The 16,715-nt window shown below is 47.4% G+C and overlaps 1 protein-coding gene across 2 annotated transcripts in view; it reads left to right on the top strand.

Moving 5' to 3' along the window:
- The window catches only part of PARVA (parvin alpha), a 170,619-nt gene that overhangs the window by 121,159 nt on the left and 32,745 nt on the right, over window positions 1-16,715 (top strand). The gene's annotated exons all lie outside the window — the stretch shown is intronic.

Genomic DNA, 16,715 nt, shown 5'->3' with positions numbered 1-16,715 from the left:
ACTCCCCAATTGGCCACAATGGCCAGAGCTGCACCAATCCAAAGCCTAGAGCCAGGAGTTTCCTCTGGGTCTTCCCACGCAGGTGCAGGGGCCCAAGTGTCTGAGCCATCTTCTGCTTTCCCAGGCCATAGCAGAGAGCTGGATTGGAAGTAGAGCAACTGGGACTCAAACTGGTGCCCACATGGGATGCCGGCACTGCAGGTGGCAGGTTCACCTGCTACACCACAGCACCAGCCCCATATGAACACATTTGTGTATCTGTCTCTTTCTCATCAGTGGATCTGTGTGCGCGGGCCATCCCTGATCTAGAGGCCTGTGTGTGTGGGTGTGTCCATGGGTCCCTCCCTCCTGATCTGTGGACGCATGTGTTTGTGTGTTCATTCCTGTGTGTCTTTCCCTAGGCTGGGTGGGTGAGGCTGTGCCTCTGTGCTGTCTTGGCCTGAGTGTTCCCTGAGTGTGTGGCCTCTGTGACGGTGAGCCTGTGTCCCTGTGCTGCTTCCCAGCTGTTGGTGTGGAAATGTAAGGCAAAGGGGAGACAGGTGAGAACTAGGGCTGAGCTCACGCTGCAAGGACAGACCCAGCCTGACCGAAGTTGCTTCCTTGTTTGAACTCTGCCCATGAGGCCCCTACACATGGGGACACCTTACACTGAAGCCAGGTACTTCGCTAGGGATGCGTCTCCTTCTCCAAGTGACTCCTTCCCTCCTCCTTGCCGCCCTGTCCCCATGGATATAGGGAGTCACCAGGCCCACTTCGTCTTGCTCAGAGTTCTCCCCTGAACCCACTCCCTCTGCTCACGTCACTTGGCTGATCCGCTCTTGTCTGAACTACCGAAGAATCTTCCAGGCTCCTCCCCTCTCATCCTCCCACCTGGCCCGTGCTCAGCTAGCAGAGGAGCCTTGGCTGTCACAGGGCAGATCCTGCCCGCACCTGATGTGCGCCCGCAGGCACTCTCCCCTGCAGGACAAAGAGCAGACCCCTGATCCCAGCATTCCAAACGTTCCCTCGTCCAGCCTCTCCTCCGGCCACTCCGCACCTGTGGCTCAGGCCAGGTGGAACTACCTGTGAGGTGCTTACAAGACCGCCTGACACCTAGCAAATGCCCAGTACACACCCACTGTCCTTGCTGGGTCTGCTGCATCGCTACCTCGTCCATCGGCCTGCGTACTCGCATGCCTGGGCCTTTGCCCCATGCTGTCCCTTCTGCCCCAGGGTCCTTCTTTATCCACCAGGACAGACCGTCGTGCTCACCCTTCCAGTCTCTGGAAATCCAGTGCCCCTGCTTCTTACACCTTGTGCAGTACAGTCACATCCAGCCCTCCCCTGCCCACCACCCTGTGTAGATGTGTGAAGGATCTTCAGAAAGTTCATTACGAATGAGATTATGACACCAAAATAAATATCTTCTTTTTAAAGATTTTTTTTTTATTTACTCATTTAATTGAAAGGCAGAGTAAAGGGAGAGGGAGATGAAAAGGAAGAGAGATGGAGACAGCAACATTCATTTTCCATCTGCTGGTTCACTCTCCAGTGGCTGCAACAGCCAAGGCTGAGCCAGGCCAAAGCCAGGAGCCCGGAACTTCATCTAGGTCTCTCACATGGGTGCAGGGGCCCAAGCACTTGGGCCATTGTCCGCTGCTTTCCCAGGCCCATTAGCAGGGAGCTGGATTGGAAACAGAGTAGCTGGCACCAGTGATGCTAGCAGTGGCTTACTCTTGTGCGTCACACCGGTCCCTCTTTGTCTTTACCAAACTTGTCTTTACCATTTACCAAGAACTTTTTAAAGTATTAATACACCCCCCCCATCCAATGGAATTAACAGATAAAAATATAAATATACTGATCATTTAGCCCATCCCTAAGGAATTGGGAGTCCTGGGAATTTAACCATGTCAGTGCAACCCCTTTCACATCGCTAACTGAAGAAAAACAGGTGTTCTTTAAAGATTTTTTTAAAGATTCCTCCCAAAAAAGGTTGCAAGGAGGCAAATTAGGACTGAAAAGTGGGTGCCTAATGGTTCGCCATTGCAACTCTTGCCCTTGTTTGATGAGAGGGATGAGCAGGAGCCATGACATGGGGCAGGACTCCAGGTGCAGCTTTCTCAGGCATTTTTCTGCTAAAGCTTTGGCTAACCTTCTCAAGAAACTCTTCTCATAAGCAGGTGTTATCATTCTTTGGACTTGCAGAATGCCTTGAACATCCCCAAAAAAGCTGTGACTGTGACCTTTGCTCTTGACCGGTCTGCTTTTGCATTACTGGACTGCTTCCCCCCTTTTGGTAGCCATTGCTATGGTTGTGTTTTGTCTTCAGCATGGTATGGGGAAAGCCATTTTTGTCTCCTATTCCAATTCTTTCAAGACAGGCTTCAGGATCTTGATCCATTGAAAGCTCTGCTCTTGTGTGCAGCTGATCTGGGTGCAACATTGTAGCAGCCACTGAACAGAAAGTTTGCTGCACTTTAATTTGTCAGAGCTGTGGGAGATGAACCAGTTGAGATGCCGGTAGTGCTGGCTGTTTCTGCTGGGTCTCTTCAGTTAAGACACAAGCAAGATTAAGTTTTCCCTTGTACATGGATACGGATGGTCTGAGACTGCAGGCTGCATCTTCAGCATCATCTCATCCTTAAAATGTGTTGCCCATTTGTGAGTTGCTGATTTCTTTGGGGCATTGTTCCTGTAAAGTTTCCATAAAGCATCAGTGATTTCATCGTTCTGCCACCCAGCCTTCACCATCGATTCGATACTCTTGCTTCGATTTTAGCAGAATTCATGTTGCCTTGAGGAGGGTTCTTTCCCAGTTTTCAAATTGATGCCTTCTCCTTTTTAGTGCCTCAAACTAGATCCTGTGCAGACATGTTATAACATTTGGTATGGCTTCAATTTGCTGCAAAATTTTTTGAAATGCATAATACATACTTTCTATAAACTTTTTGAAGACCCCTTTTATACACACACACAGAAAGCCTCTGTCTCTCAATCACATGTGTACTTTACCTGTACATGCATGTAAGTGTGTATTTATAGGAGTACATATTCTCAGGTTGAGTAGCCATAATCCAAAAATCCAAAATGCTCCGAAGTCCAGAACTTGGGGGTAACAATATAACACCACAAGTGGAAATTTCCACACCAGACCTCATGTGAGCAGTCACAGGAAAAATGTAGTTACACTAAAAATACTATAAAATATTATCTTTAGGTTATAAGTATAAGATATATATGAAACATAAATGAATTTCATGTTTAGATCTAGGTCCCATCCCCAAGATATTTATGCACATGCAAATATTCCAAAATCCAGAAACATCTGAATTCTCAATGTTTCTGGTCCCTTGGATAAGGGGTACCCACCCTGTATAGATGTGTGTCTGTGTGCACATGCACATACATGTATATATACATGCCTTAACATAAGACCTCTCATGGTGCCTGTTGCTGTACATGTGAATGCATGCGGGCTTCTGCAGGGCAAGAACCCCATCTTATTTATTTACCCAGGCTTCCATGAGCAGGTTGCCTAGCACATGTTGCCTAGCACTTAATCAATGTCTATTGAGTGAATAAATGAATGGCTAATACAAAATCTAGTAATTTTAGGAAGCTAATTTCTAGGTACTCAGACATTGATATTAATGAGTGTTAATATCTGAAGGTTGTAAATGCCAACCAAATGTGGAGTAGAAGTGAAAAAGCTTTGGCACACGTAGCCTGCAGAAGCCACGAGCCTCACCAAGTGTCTCTCCTTGTGATTACGGCCCTTACCTCCTGCAGCAGGCTCCTAGTCAGGACCTAGGACTGTCTGGGTGTGTCCAGTGCCAGGCTTTCAAAGCAGGGGGGGCGTGGTCAGGGGGTAATCGCATCTCTAGTGTCACATCCAGGCAGCCCTGTGCCAGGCATCACCTATGATCAGATGAGGTTATTTCAGGTTGCAACTTGTGTGTAGGAGAAGCAATCCACTACACAGGTGGTGCTGCTTTTCTTTCTTTCTTTTTTTTTTTTTAAAGACTTATTTATTTTTTGAAAGGCAGAGTTACAGGCCGGCGCCGCGGCTCACCAGGCTAATCCTCCGCCTTGCGGCGCCCGCACACCGGGTTCTAGTCCCGGTCGGGGCACCGGATTCTGTCCCGGTTGCACCTCTTCCAGGCCAGCTCTCTGCTGTGGCCAGGGAGTGCAGTGGAGGATGGCCCAAGTGCTTGGGCCCTGCACCCCATGGGAGACCAGGAGAAGCACCTGGCTCCTGCCATCGGATCAGTGGTGCGCCAGCCACAGCGCGCCGGCCGCGGCGGCCATTGGAGGGTGAAGCAATGGCAAAAGGAAGACCTTTCTCTCTCTCTGTCTCTCTTTCTCACTGTCCACTCTGCCTGTCAAAAAAAAAAAAAAAAAAAAAAAAAAAAAGGCAGAGTTATAGAAAAGCAGAGCCAGAGAAAGAGAGAGGTCTTCCATCTGCTGCTTCACTCCCCAGATGGCTGCAATGGCTAGAGCTGGGCCAGTCCAAAGCCGGGAGCCTGGAGCCTCTTCTTGGTCTCTCACGTGGGTTCAGGAGCACAAGAACTTGAGCCATCTTCTACCGCTTTCCCAGACACATTAGCAGGGAGCTGGATCAGAACTGGAGCACCTGTATGGGATGCTGACACTGCAGGCGGCAACTTTATCTGCTACGCTGCAGCACCAGCCCCAAGTGGTGTTGTTTTTGTAAATTTAAGATTAGACTGTGGCTCAAAGGCTGAACGTGCCCATTGCAGACCTAGAGGTGGGGTACCCAGGTGGAGAGAACTGGTTTGCATCAGAAGTGCCTGCAAGGTGGCAGTCAGGAGACAGAATTTTGAGTGACCTCTGCAACCCCGAGTTCTGCCCTGGCTGTGTTTCTGTGTTCGGCACCCACTGTATCTGCTTCCCCATCTGGCTGCTCCCCGTCTTTCCGTCGACTTTCCCTGCAAGATTATCCGTGCCATTTCAGATTGCCTCTCTTGCCCCCCTCCCCCTGCTGGGGTTCCTGTGTCCTCCGGATCTTGTGGTTCTCATTCACCCCGATGCCACTTCTCTGTCCTCTTGATCTTTCCATCGTGGTCGGGGTTTCTCAGTCTTCCATCCTGGGCCTTCGTCCTGTCTCTCTTACTTCCTAAGAGATCTCATCCACTCTGACGGCTTCAGTCATCCCCCTGTAATGGCTCTCAGAGCTAGGTCTCCTGCAGGGTTCCCTCGGGGATTGTCAGGCTCTTTGTTAACTGCCTTCCAGACATCCCCATCAGGCTGCCCCACAGCCACCTTGTAACCAACCTGCCCCAGGTCCAGCTGCTTGTCTCCCTCTTCCCTACAGAATCCAGTCTGTGTCCCACCTTGATGAATGGCTCTGCCCCAACACGGGCCACTGCTCAGTCGTGGGTTTACTCCTCTCCCTCACTCCGCTAGTTGCAAGTCCTGATAACTCCTGCATAGAATGGGCCAAATCCATCCATTGGCTCAACACATTAGTAGGTGACGCACTTGGCAAAGTGCCTGGTGCCCTAAGTGCCAGGCAGGTGTTAGCTCTCACCGTGGCTCTCAGCCACACTGGGGCCACCATCGCTCAGAACCTTCTCCCTTTTCTTAGCTTTTTTGGCTCCAAACTCCTTTTCTCTGGGTTATGCTGCTGCCTGCCTTGGGTGTGCTCAAAGGACTTCCAGATCTACTTCACTAGTTATCTCAACACTTAAATGAACCCCTATGACACAAGTCACATTTTTTAAGTGTTTTCATTTTGGATTAATTTTCGGCTTCTTATGGCGTTGCAAAGGTAGAGCAGAGGTACCCACATGTCCTTCACCCCACACCCTCTGACAGTCACAACTTAGCGATAACACAAGTGGCGAACCCTAGCATGATGCGTACTTAAACCAGAGGGCCCATATGGAGTTCATCAGTGATTAATGTGTCCCGTCGTGGCTCTGGGATCTAATCTCGGGTCCCACAGTGCATTTGGTTGTCCAATTTCCTCACTTGCCTCTCGCCTGCAGCCCTGTCAGTCTTTCCAAGGATTTCATGGCCTTGGCAGTCAGCAGAGCCCGGGCTGGTGATTTTGTTGGAGGGCCCTCCACGTGGGTTTGTCTGACATTGCCCGTGATCAGGTGAAGGCCACAGCAGTGCTGTGGCTTGGACCGGGGAGCGGAGGCTATCGCCACTGGTGTGTTAGGTAAGGTATGACTGGTCACTGGTCATGTCAACTCACGTCATCTCTCAGATTTTGTCGTTGAACAGTTACTATTGGGATGAGACACTTTGAAATCCTGCAAATATCCTATTTCATCTTCAACTTCTCCCGTCATTCTGGTGTCCCTTGGTGGCATGTGGTTTTCCAGTGGTGATTTTCCTGTTTATTCCTTCTGTATTCATTCATCTGCGTTCTGAAAGGAAGAGGTGTCTTGTCGCTCCACGTTATTTTTTCAGTTACGTATATAGAACTGACATGAGGGTGTTTATTTTGTACTTTGAGTTCTAGCTAGTACTGCCCTTGGTCACTTCTTGCTCCTATAGTCCTAGCTGACCGGTTGGCTCCTGCAGGCTTTCACGGCGCCACCCCAGGTTGTTTGTTTAGCACTTCCTTTCTTTCTGCCGTCGGAAGCTGCTCTAGGTTCCACTTGCACGTCCCATGTTCTGATCCAGAATCAACCACTTCCCTACGGAAGCCCTGGTTTCTTTGATTATAGACTCGTGTATAGATGTCAAGGTCTGGGCACATTGGAGAGTGTTTTTCACTTGCTGTCTGTGGCATAAATACACAAACATCTGAACCAAGATACAGTGCTGTGAGCAGGTGGTACGGAGATGAAGCCGGCACAATCGTCTCCGAAAGTCTAGCTTAATACTGAGTTAACTGGGTGTGGAGAGTAGGAGAGAACAGGGCTTGAGGGTCGTAAGTGACAGGGAGATGCTGACTCTTCCAAGACAATGACAATGGCGTGGGGGCCTCTGGTAGTCCAGGCGCATATGCGTCCCGGACACCAGCCTAAGGATGCGGCATCCAGGAGACCATGTCAGTGACGTCACGCAGCAACCACTCAGGACCTAGAAGTAGAAGTGAGCAGGACACAGAGGCAGGGGCTCCTGGCAGAGGGCAGTGGGTGCCATTGCTGTGCTGGAAGGCTGAACAGGTGAACTCGCCTGAGGTGACGACAAGCGGGCTCAGCTGAAAAGAGGCAGCAGCGTGCTCTGATCGGGAGCTCTGTGGGGAGCAGCCACCTGCCTGGGTCACCCCTCTGCGGCCAGGTGCTCCTGACCAGCCTGCTGGAGAGCAGCCCTTCCTGCAGGAGAGTCCCCGGCACTTCCGGTCGGTTCTCTTGGAACTGCGGCTCTCCACTGCCTTCTGAGCTGCCCCATCGCTGCTTGTCTCTGGATCCTCCCACTTGCTCTGGCCACAAGATCTTAGTTTCAGTCTTCAAAACAGATGCTGACACAGGGATCTCAGGTGGGGAGGGTTTGTGCTGCAGGCAGTCTTAGGAACTACTGCTAACCAAGTCGGGGGGATGCAAGAGGGCAGAGAGAGATGCAGAGAGAGATGCCGCGGAAGCCTGCGTCTCCAACAAAGCCAGCTCCGGGCCCTCTGAGAAACCAGGTGGTGGGCCCCAGAGTCACCAGAGGCCTGCCCCTCTATCCTGTAGCTTCCCTGGCGTTGTGGTCGAGGGTTGGCCCTGCAGGACACACAGGCCTCCTGGTCATACTCCTGTGGTGGCAGAGATGTGCTGGACAGAGAAGGGCTCAGGACCAGGGGCGGGAACCAGCAGTGTGCTAGGGGCTGTCTGTGGTACCGGCAAATGCAGGTGGACCAGGGAGCTCTGGGAAGGGGCATCCTCTCCGCCCTGAGAGACCAGACCGGAAGGTCCAACAGCCTCTGCTGCAGGGCCGCTCCTCCTGATGCTGGCCATCTCTCGGGGCTGGTGTCGCTGCCAGGAAACATCAGACAGTGCCCACCCCCTCCTCTCTCAAGGAGGTTGCTCCAGCCCTTCCCAGACCTCAGGCCAAAAGCTGCCAGGGCCCAGAACGAGGAGGAAGCTCCTCCCTGCCCCATTTCTTGTCCAGGGTTACTCACTTCCTGGGGTGGGCGGGAGTTAAAGCAGGCAACAGCCTAGTTCCCTGGAAGGGCCTCTTAACCTCATGGCACCAACGAGGAGGCCACTGCGGGGACTGAGTTGGGACACCTACCCCCAGGGCATCCACTGTGCACTCAAGTCCTTGGTCAGTGGCCACATTTGCATCCCCGGCACCCAAGCAGTAAACTGAGCGAGAGAGACAGGAGATAAGTGATTCCAGGAAAATGCCTGCGCGTCATTCATCACTCCATTTGAACATGAGCCACTGCCTGTTTCTCATTGAGGTTTCCTGGCGTGGGGTGGTTCTTTGAGTTTCTTTATGGTATGTTTTATGCAACTGATCCTTATCTTTGAACTTGTGTGTGTACTGGAGATAGAGAAGCCCTGCCTTCTTTAAGGGATGACATTCCCAAGTTCATTCATTCTGTCTCTCGCAATAACACAGGCCCGAAACGGGAGACGGGACAGCTGCTTCTAGCTCGGGACCAAGAAGGGTCCCTTGGGCGTGAGTTTTTTTGTTTTTGTTTTTTTTTAAAGGCAGAGTAACAGGGAGAAACAGAGAGAGAGGGAGGTCTTCTGTCCATTGGTTCACTTCCCAAATGGCTGCAGCTGCTGGGGCTGGGCCAGGCCAATGCTAGGAGCCTGGAACTCCATCTGGGTCTCCTGTGTGGATGGCAACGGCCACATTCCGCTGCTTTCCCAGGTGCATTAGGATTGGAAGTGGAGTAGCCAGGACTCAAACTGGTGTTCTGATGTGGTATGCCTGCATTGCCACCGTGCCCATGCTGCTTCCATGGGCATAAAATTTCTGTAGGAGGAGTTTGTTTTGTGTTGTATGTATGTGGGTAAAAGGAGTTCTTTTTCTCTGATAAATCCTGAGGGATGCATTTGATCCTAACCCAATCAAATAATAGTCCCTAAGCAAAAGCCATCTGGCTTGCTATATGCTAACTGCTGTGACAAGTGTGCTGCGGCGCTGACTTTGGGCGCCTCCCAACCTAGCAGCACACAGCGTTGTGAGAGACCAGGTAGGAGCCAGGGGAAGGCTGCATGCTGAACGAGGCCTCCTGGAGGGAGCAGACTCCCAGCCAGGTGAGCAGAAGAGCCTTCCAGCTCACACAGCAAAGGCCTGGCCGCCGGGCCCCTGCTGCCTTCTCCGTGAGTGGAGACCAGGAACATGTGAGGAGGTGGTCCTCAGGACTCGATGGGTGGCGTGGTGGCTAACCAAGACGATGAGGCCCAGCACCCAGGCCTTGGTTTCTAACACCATTCTCTGAAAAATGGCTATTTCTAGGACTGTGGCAGGAAATGCAGAAAATGAGCCTTGGGTCTCGAAGCTGCCATCTGGGGGCGCTGGCCTCCAATAATGGAGTGCCAGTTTGAGTCCCAGCTACTCTGCTTCTGATCCAGCTCCCTGCTGATGCGCCTGGGAAGGCAGCAGAGGGTGGCCCAAGTCCTTGAGTCCCTGTCACCCATGTGGGAGACCCAGGTGGAGTCCCAGGCTCCTGGCTTGGGCCTGGCCCAGACCTAGCTGTTGCAGGCATTTGGGGAGTGAGCCAGTGGATGAAAGGTCCTCTCTCTCCTCTCTCTCTCCTTTTCAAATAAATAAATATTTTTTAAAAGTACATATGTGAGGGTGCTTCAGAAAGTTCATGGAAAATGCATATTATGGAATAAAAAGAAACTAGGCCTACATTTCAAAGTTTTTCTGCTCCAAGTTAAGTTTAATTCTCTTTTGCCGTGAACTTGTTGAAGTGCCCCAGGTATACACGGTCACATGTTGAAAGTGTCCAGGAACAACCTGAAAGAGCTCCTGATGTCCAAAGCTGGAATTATTTGTGCAAGAAAAAAATTAGGGCAGGTTACAAATATACTGGAACAAAACCTCAACTCTTCCTTACAGAAGAATTCCACATAATTTACGTAGATGCAACCCCATCCAGGACCTACAAGGTACTACCCCTCGAGTGGGCTCAGTGTCTGACTTCTGAATGTTGGAAGGTGGGTGGGAGGGGGAAGCTATGATGAAAATCTGCTTCACCCTTGTGATCATCCTCATGAAACCCAGAACCCCAGTCTACCCAGGAGGAACACACAGCTCTCCCAACCAGCACTTCCGCACACCGTCAAAGCCATGGAAAATAAGGGAAGTCTGGGAAACTGTCAGCCAACAGAGGAAACGAGCAGCATGAGGAATGGGTGTCGTTTCCTGGCAGGAGCAGGACACTGGGCCAAGACTAGGGAACGCGAATCCACTGTGGAGCTCCGGTACAGAATGTAGTATGACAGGTGCACCATAGTCGTGTGGATGTCAACAACAGGGTGTGAGCTCAGGGTATGCAGACACTGTTATCCGTCTTTGCAGCTTTTCTCTGTATGAAAACCATTGTGAAAAGAAACTGCCCTGCCCTGCCCTGCCCTGCCAGGATCTTGAACCTGGAGTTTGAGACTTGATTGAACAGTGGCACATGTTGACGGCTTATGAGCAAAGCAGTAATGATCAGTAATGAGACTTTGGCAGGATGAGCTGGGAGCAGACAGGGCGGGGGCTCAGAGGCAGTGAGGGAGGCTCCAGCCAGCATCTCCACGCAGGGCGAGAAAACGTGCCCTGTCTTTGCAGTGGAGAGGTCTCGGTGGACAGCACTGTTCACTGTTGCTGCTGGAAGAGCCCTCGAGTCTGGGACTGCTGAAGATGAGTGTGTGCTGTTGCACTTGGAGGGGCATTTTGGGATACTGCGAGAATCAGCCCTGGCTGTGTGGGCGTCTGGGGAATAAACTAGCAGGTGGGAGATCTCCCCCACCCCATCTACGTAAGTAAACAGTTTAGAGGAGGAGGAAAGGAGAGTGGATCAGAGACCTTTGACTAAATCCACGTTCTCAGAAGAGCACTACTTTGAGTGAGTTAACTAGAAGATCTTGACTGTCAGAGAGAGGCAGGAAAAATAAATCACCTCAGCTTTGCATGTGAACAGAAAAAGAAAAAAAGTCTGTCCCTGATTATTCCTTGTTCACACAGATTCAGAGCAAGGATATCAAAGGTCCAGTCTTTTTTCTTTTTCTTTTTTTTTTTTTTTTTTTTTTTTGACAGGCAGAGATAGAGAGAGAGAGAGACAGCTTCCTTTTTCCGTTGGTTCACCCCCCAAGTGGCCGCTACGGCTGGCGCTGCACCGATCTGAAGCCAGGTGCTTCTCCTGGTCTCCCATGGGGTTCAGGGCCCAAGCACTTGGGCCATCCTCCACTGCACTCCCGGGCCACAGCAGAGAGCTGGCCTGGAAGGAGCAACCGGGACAGAATCCGGCGCCCCAACTGGGACTAGAACCTGGGGCGCCGGCGCCACAGGCAGAGGATTAGCCTAGTGAGCCGTGGCGCCGGCCAAAGGTCCAGTCTTAAAAGTTTAGTTAGAAGCTGTCCTAGGTTACTCAACCACAGGCAGAAGCAAACGTGTCCTTCCTTTAAAGAGAACTGGACTCTAAAGCCAGCCACAAAGCTTTCCCAGATCCAGAGCTCCAAGGAATATGAACTGAAAATCAGAAATGACCAAAGACAAAAGTATGAAGCCACTGTGAACATTGTTAACTGAAGCAGCAGGGGGCCGGTGCTGTGGCGTAGCGGGTAAAGCTGCTGCCTGCAGCACCAGCATCCCATATGGGCGCCGGTTCAAGTCCCAGCTGCTCCACTTCTGATCCAGCTCTCTGCTATTGCCTGGGAAAGCAGTAGAAGATGGCCCAAGTCCTTGGGCCCCTGCACCGGCATGGAAGACCCGGAAGAAGCTCCTGACTCCTGGCTTTAGGTTGGCGCAGCTCCACCCATTGCTGCCAACTGGAGAGTGAACCATTGGATGGAAGACCTACCCCTCTCCGCCTCTCCCTCTCCGCCTCTCCTCTCACTGTGTAACTCTGACTTTCAAATAAATAAATAACAGAAGCAGTAACCCATGGACTCACCCCCAAATACTATAAACATTAGAAACTTCAGTTAAATATAAAGATGCTTATTATGCCTAAGTAAATATTTTTCATGATTCTCAAAAGATAAAAGAACAAAAAAACTAACCAAATTGGACAGATAGATATGAAAGAGAAGAAAATAGAGCTTCTAGAAATAAAAAAAAAAATCTACACTAAATGAGACACCTCCATTAGTTAGCACTGGACAAGGTGTTAATAAACTGGAAGAAAGCAATGAAGAGACTACACAGGATGCAGGATGGAGTGCAAAATCAGAATCAGAATGAAAAACAGAGATGATCCTAAGAAGATCCAACATACGGCTAATTGAAATGCTAGGAGGAGATGAAAAAGAGAATGAAGTACAGTAGATATCTAAAACCATAGTGAACGGATAGAAGACATGAATCAAATTCAGGAAGCTCCATGAATCACGAACAAGATTAACTGAGAAATGTATACCTGCACACTTCATAAGGAAACCTAACAACACTGATGACAAATTATTAAAAGCAGAGAGAAAAGATTATTTATACGGGAACAATAGACTGAAAGCTGTCTTTGCCCAGGAGAAATACAAGCCAAAAGTTATTGAAATGATAGCTTCAAAAGGCTGAAAATATTGTCAACTTATATGTTCATGCCAGCAAAAAAAACTTTCCATCAAAAAGTGTGGAAAAAACAATAACTTTTCAACAAATAGAGAGATTTTACTACCAACACACTCTCACTGAAGGAATTTCTAAAGAATGCATAATAGAAAGCAGGAAAACAAACCCAAAGGAAAGATCTGAAATGCAATAATAAAAAAAAATAGTGAGCAAAGATCGCTTAACTTTAGGAATTAAGGTAGAGCAGAATCCCATGTAACTATAGTACATACGTCATAAAGTATGTGATTGGATTCCAAGTGTGCTGAGACCATCATATTGTTTATTCTGTGGGTAAAGATTCTAATTAACTTAGGACTTTAGGACTTTATTAAGCTCAACATGCATAAATTTTCTATGGTTGCCACTAAAATAATAGAAACAGATTGTGTAACCTCCCTCCTAATAAGGGGGTAAAGAGGAAGTGACAGGGAATAAAAGCCTTAATTTAAAAGTCAAGTATGGAAAGAGAGAAATGATTTGAAAGCAGAATAAATAGAAAGTCAAAATCAGTTGATAGAAGTGAATCCAAGTACATCGGTAAAGCCAGTCAATGTACATTGACTTTATCCATTTAGAAGAACAAAGACTATCAGACTAAAACAAAACAAAATCTTATTAAGTGCTATTTACAAGAGACAGTTTTAATAAATGAGGACAGAGGGAGGTTTGAAAGAAAAAGAGTGGTATACTAGCCTAACACTAATTGGAAGAAGGTTGGAGCAACTATACATCATGCAAAACAGACTTCAAGGCAAATAGCATACCATAGAAAGTTACTATACATTGAGAAGGAATTAAAATCACTAGAAGAATATAAATATTTAAAACTTATAAGTGCTTCTGTATGCCAAATATGTAAAAATTTTAAATGACAATCACTATTTCAAGAACTTGACAGTTCACTAAGACTATGGCAAATTTTTAACACACTTCTCTTAATAACATTACCAAGGCATAAATTAATATAGAGAAAATTTGAATTAACCAGCTCTAATTAATCTGCATATAGCAAATGATATACCTCCAAACTTATATATTCTCATTTTTTTCAACTGTTTGTGGAAAACTTAAAAAATTTGACCATGTCCATAAAACAGATCTCAACAAATTAGCATACAGGACAGATTCTCTGTGATGCAATTCAAAAATGTAACTCTTCCCATACATTTGGGAAAACAGACATTTAAGAATGCAGGAATCACTCATCCTAGAAAGAACACTTTACATCTTCAATTATTTGAAAGGTAGGGTCATTAATACAGTGTGATGAGTATATTAGGAGTTATCTTCCTATATTCAGTACATATGGCTATAATTCATTCTCTTTAAACACTGTCAGTTACAGAACTTGTAACTTAGTCATTGCAGTAAAAATACATAGCCCAGTTAAAGCCCATTGCTTCCATATTTATAATAAGGTTTCAGTAAGCATCCAGTGTGTTACCAGCTATTATTGGTGGTAAAAATAAAAGCTGTTGCCTTACAGGTTTTCTTCTTAAACACAGTCATCTTACTGATCCTCTTATTAGTTCTATTATTGTTTATTTGAGTCTTCAGCATTCCCTGGAATGCAAATAAGATAAAATACAGTCAAGTCTGCTTTGAAGCAATTATTCTCTTCTGTTGCTACCCCCTACTTCATTTTTAAGGTATTCAACCCTCAAAATTTAAGAGGGCCACTCAAATGCTTTTATAATTAAATAATTGTACTCATTGTTACTAAGGATTTAAAGATTTTTTTCAGGCTCTTAGTTCTGCTCTTGTTCTTTGTTAATTACAGGAAGCTATATGACAATGTTCTGTGCTTAAGTTTTATTCATGTTTTAAGTTTCATTCTTCTAGGAAACCATTTCTCACATGTTTCCATAGTTCCACAAATTATTCATAATTAGTTTAAATTTAAGTTTATGGCATCAAAGAGATAACATGTGATTGAGACAGTTTTCTCAGGTGGATTATTTTGTGAATCTTCTAGTTGTTTTTTAAGTCAGCAATTCAAATCTATTTTTGCAGAGATTTTTTTAAGGAAACAGTGAAACATACTCAAAAAGTTGTGACCCTCAGGCAGTACAGAATTGAAGAGTGGAAGACTGAGAAGTTCTAACAGAGCTGTCATATGTATGAGGGTAGTTCAAAAGGTTTGTGGAAAATGGAGATTATGTTGCAGTTCATGCATAGATGGGTCTATAAGAAGTTTCTGGAATGGATGGGCATTTGGCACAGTGGATAAAGTTAATGCTTGGGAGACCTGTATCCCATGTAGGAGCTACTAGTTTGAGTCCTGGCTATTCCACTTCCAATCCAGCTAACGAGACCCTTGGCCACATATGATGACTTGAAGTTCTTGGGTCCCTGTCCCATCCATATAGAAGACAATCTTGATTGAGTTCTGAGCTCCTGGCTGTGGCCTGGCCCAGCCCTGGCTGTTGCCGGCATCTGGGGAGTGAGCCAGCAGATGGAGGACCTATCTCTCTTCTTCCCTCTCTCTTTCTCTGCCTTTCAAATAAAAAATGAAAATATATTTTTATTTTTAAAAAAATGTTATGGAAATTGGATAATATGAAGACACTATGCATGGATTTCAATGTTTTTTGCCCCCAAATAAGCATCTGTTAATTCCATTTTCCACAGATTTTCTCAAGTACTGTCACTGTTCTCCAGTTCTCTTCAGACACTGAGTGTCTTAGTACCAAATTCTGACACTAACTGCCCACAGTTGGCAGGCCCCTATAAGCTGAGGGGCTGAGTCCCACAAGACTGCTCCCACTTCAGATGCCAGCCACAAAGGCCAGCTTCCTATACTCCTTACCAGCTGACGGGAGATCAGGGTTCCCCAGGACCGTCTTCTCTGATTTTCCAGAACCACTCACAGAACTCGGGAAGACACACGTGTTTACTGTTTATTGTAAGTGATACAGCTGAGGAATAGCCAGGTGGAAGAGAAGCACAGGACAAGGTGTGGGAGAAGGGGTGGATCCCCCATGCTCCCTCCAGGCGCACCAGCCTCCAGCCCCTCAGCACGGTCACCAGCCTGGAAGCTCTCCAAACCTCTTTGGTTAGAGATTTTATGGAGTCGTCATTACCTAGACCCACTTAATTAAATCAGTGGCTACAGGGGATGGGCTCTGTCCCTGTCTTTGTCATCTCCCTGACATCTCCCTGGTGGAGGGTGCTGAGAGTACTAAGCCTTTCATCAGGATTGATTCCCCTGGCAACAAGCCCCACCCCCATCCTAGGGGCTTTCCAAAAGTTGCCTCAGTAACATAAACTTGAGTGTGGTTGAAAGGGGCTTATTATGAACAACATCTTTATCACTCTGGATTTCTCTGGAGAACTAGGGACCAAAACTGAATAAGCTAAGCAGAGATGGCTCCTGTTATCCTGTCACTCAGGAAGTTACCAGGGATTTTACAACTCTGTACCATATGGGGAGTGGGGAAACCAAATATTTATTTCTTGTTATGTCACACCAGTTTGTACAAAACAAGAATGAAATGCATAACAGTGCAAGAAAAAGCTGTTGACTTAGAAAACAGACTCAAAGACCTAAGCCATTCACTCTTGAGTCCAATGCCAGCAAAAGAGGATACATGGGAAAACGCATAAACAATGATGTAATAATGCCGCAGGGCCAGCAGAGAAGTGGCTCACATGCTGCCCCCCCTACCCCCACCCCAGCCCACTCTCAGAACAGCTCTTAATCTGTCTGGCGTCTCTCCCACCGAGCCAAGATAAAACTTGACATATTTCTTAAGCATTCTCTACCCAATGTTCGAGTTGCACTGAAATGAAAACAACTTGCTTCTGTAGACATGGTTACATCATCCCAAAATGAGAAAAAAGGAAGGGCCTTGCCATTTTTTTCAGGACAGGACCCAAGGTGAGAAGCAGCCTGACAATGGGAAAGGCACACAAAGGTCTCCCAGGCTTAACAGTCAAGAAATAGGCGTTTAGGTGTAGGCTGGTGAAGTCCCTGAACTTCAGAAATAAAGACTGTTAAGTTGAAACAACTAAAAAGAGAGATAATGTTTCAGGGCATTACAAATAAAAAT

The sequence above is a fragment of the Oryctolagus cuniculus genome, chromosome 1 (genome assembly GCF_964237555.1).
Source record: "Oryctolagus cuniculus chromosome 1, mOryCun1.1, whole genome shotgun sequence".
In the NCBI taxonomy this organism is placed as follows: domain Eukaryota; kingdom Metazoa; phylum Chordata; class Mammalia; order Lagomorpha; family Leporidae; genus Oryctolagus; species Oryctolagus cuniculus.
The sequence above is the reverse complement of the archived record's forward strand: the minus strand, read 5'-3'. Positions and strand labels throughout refer to the sequence as shown.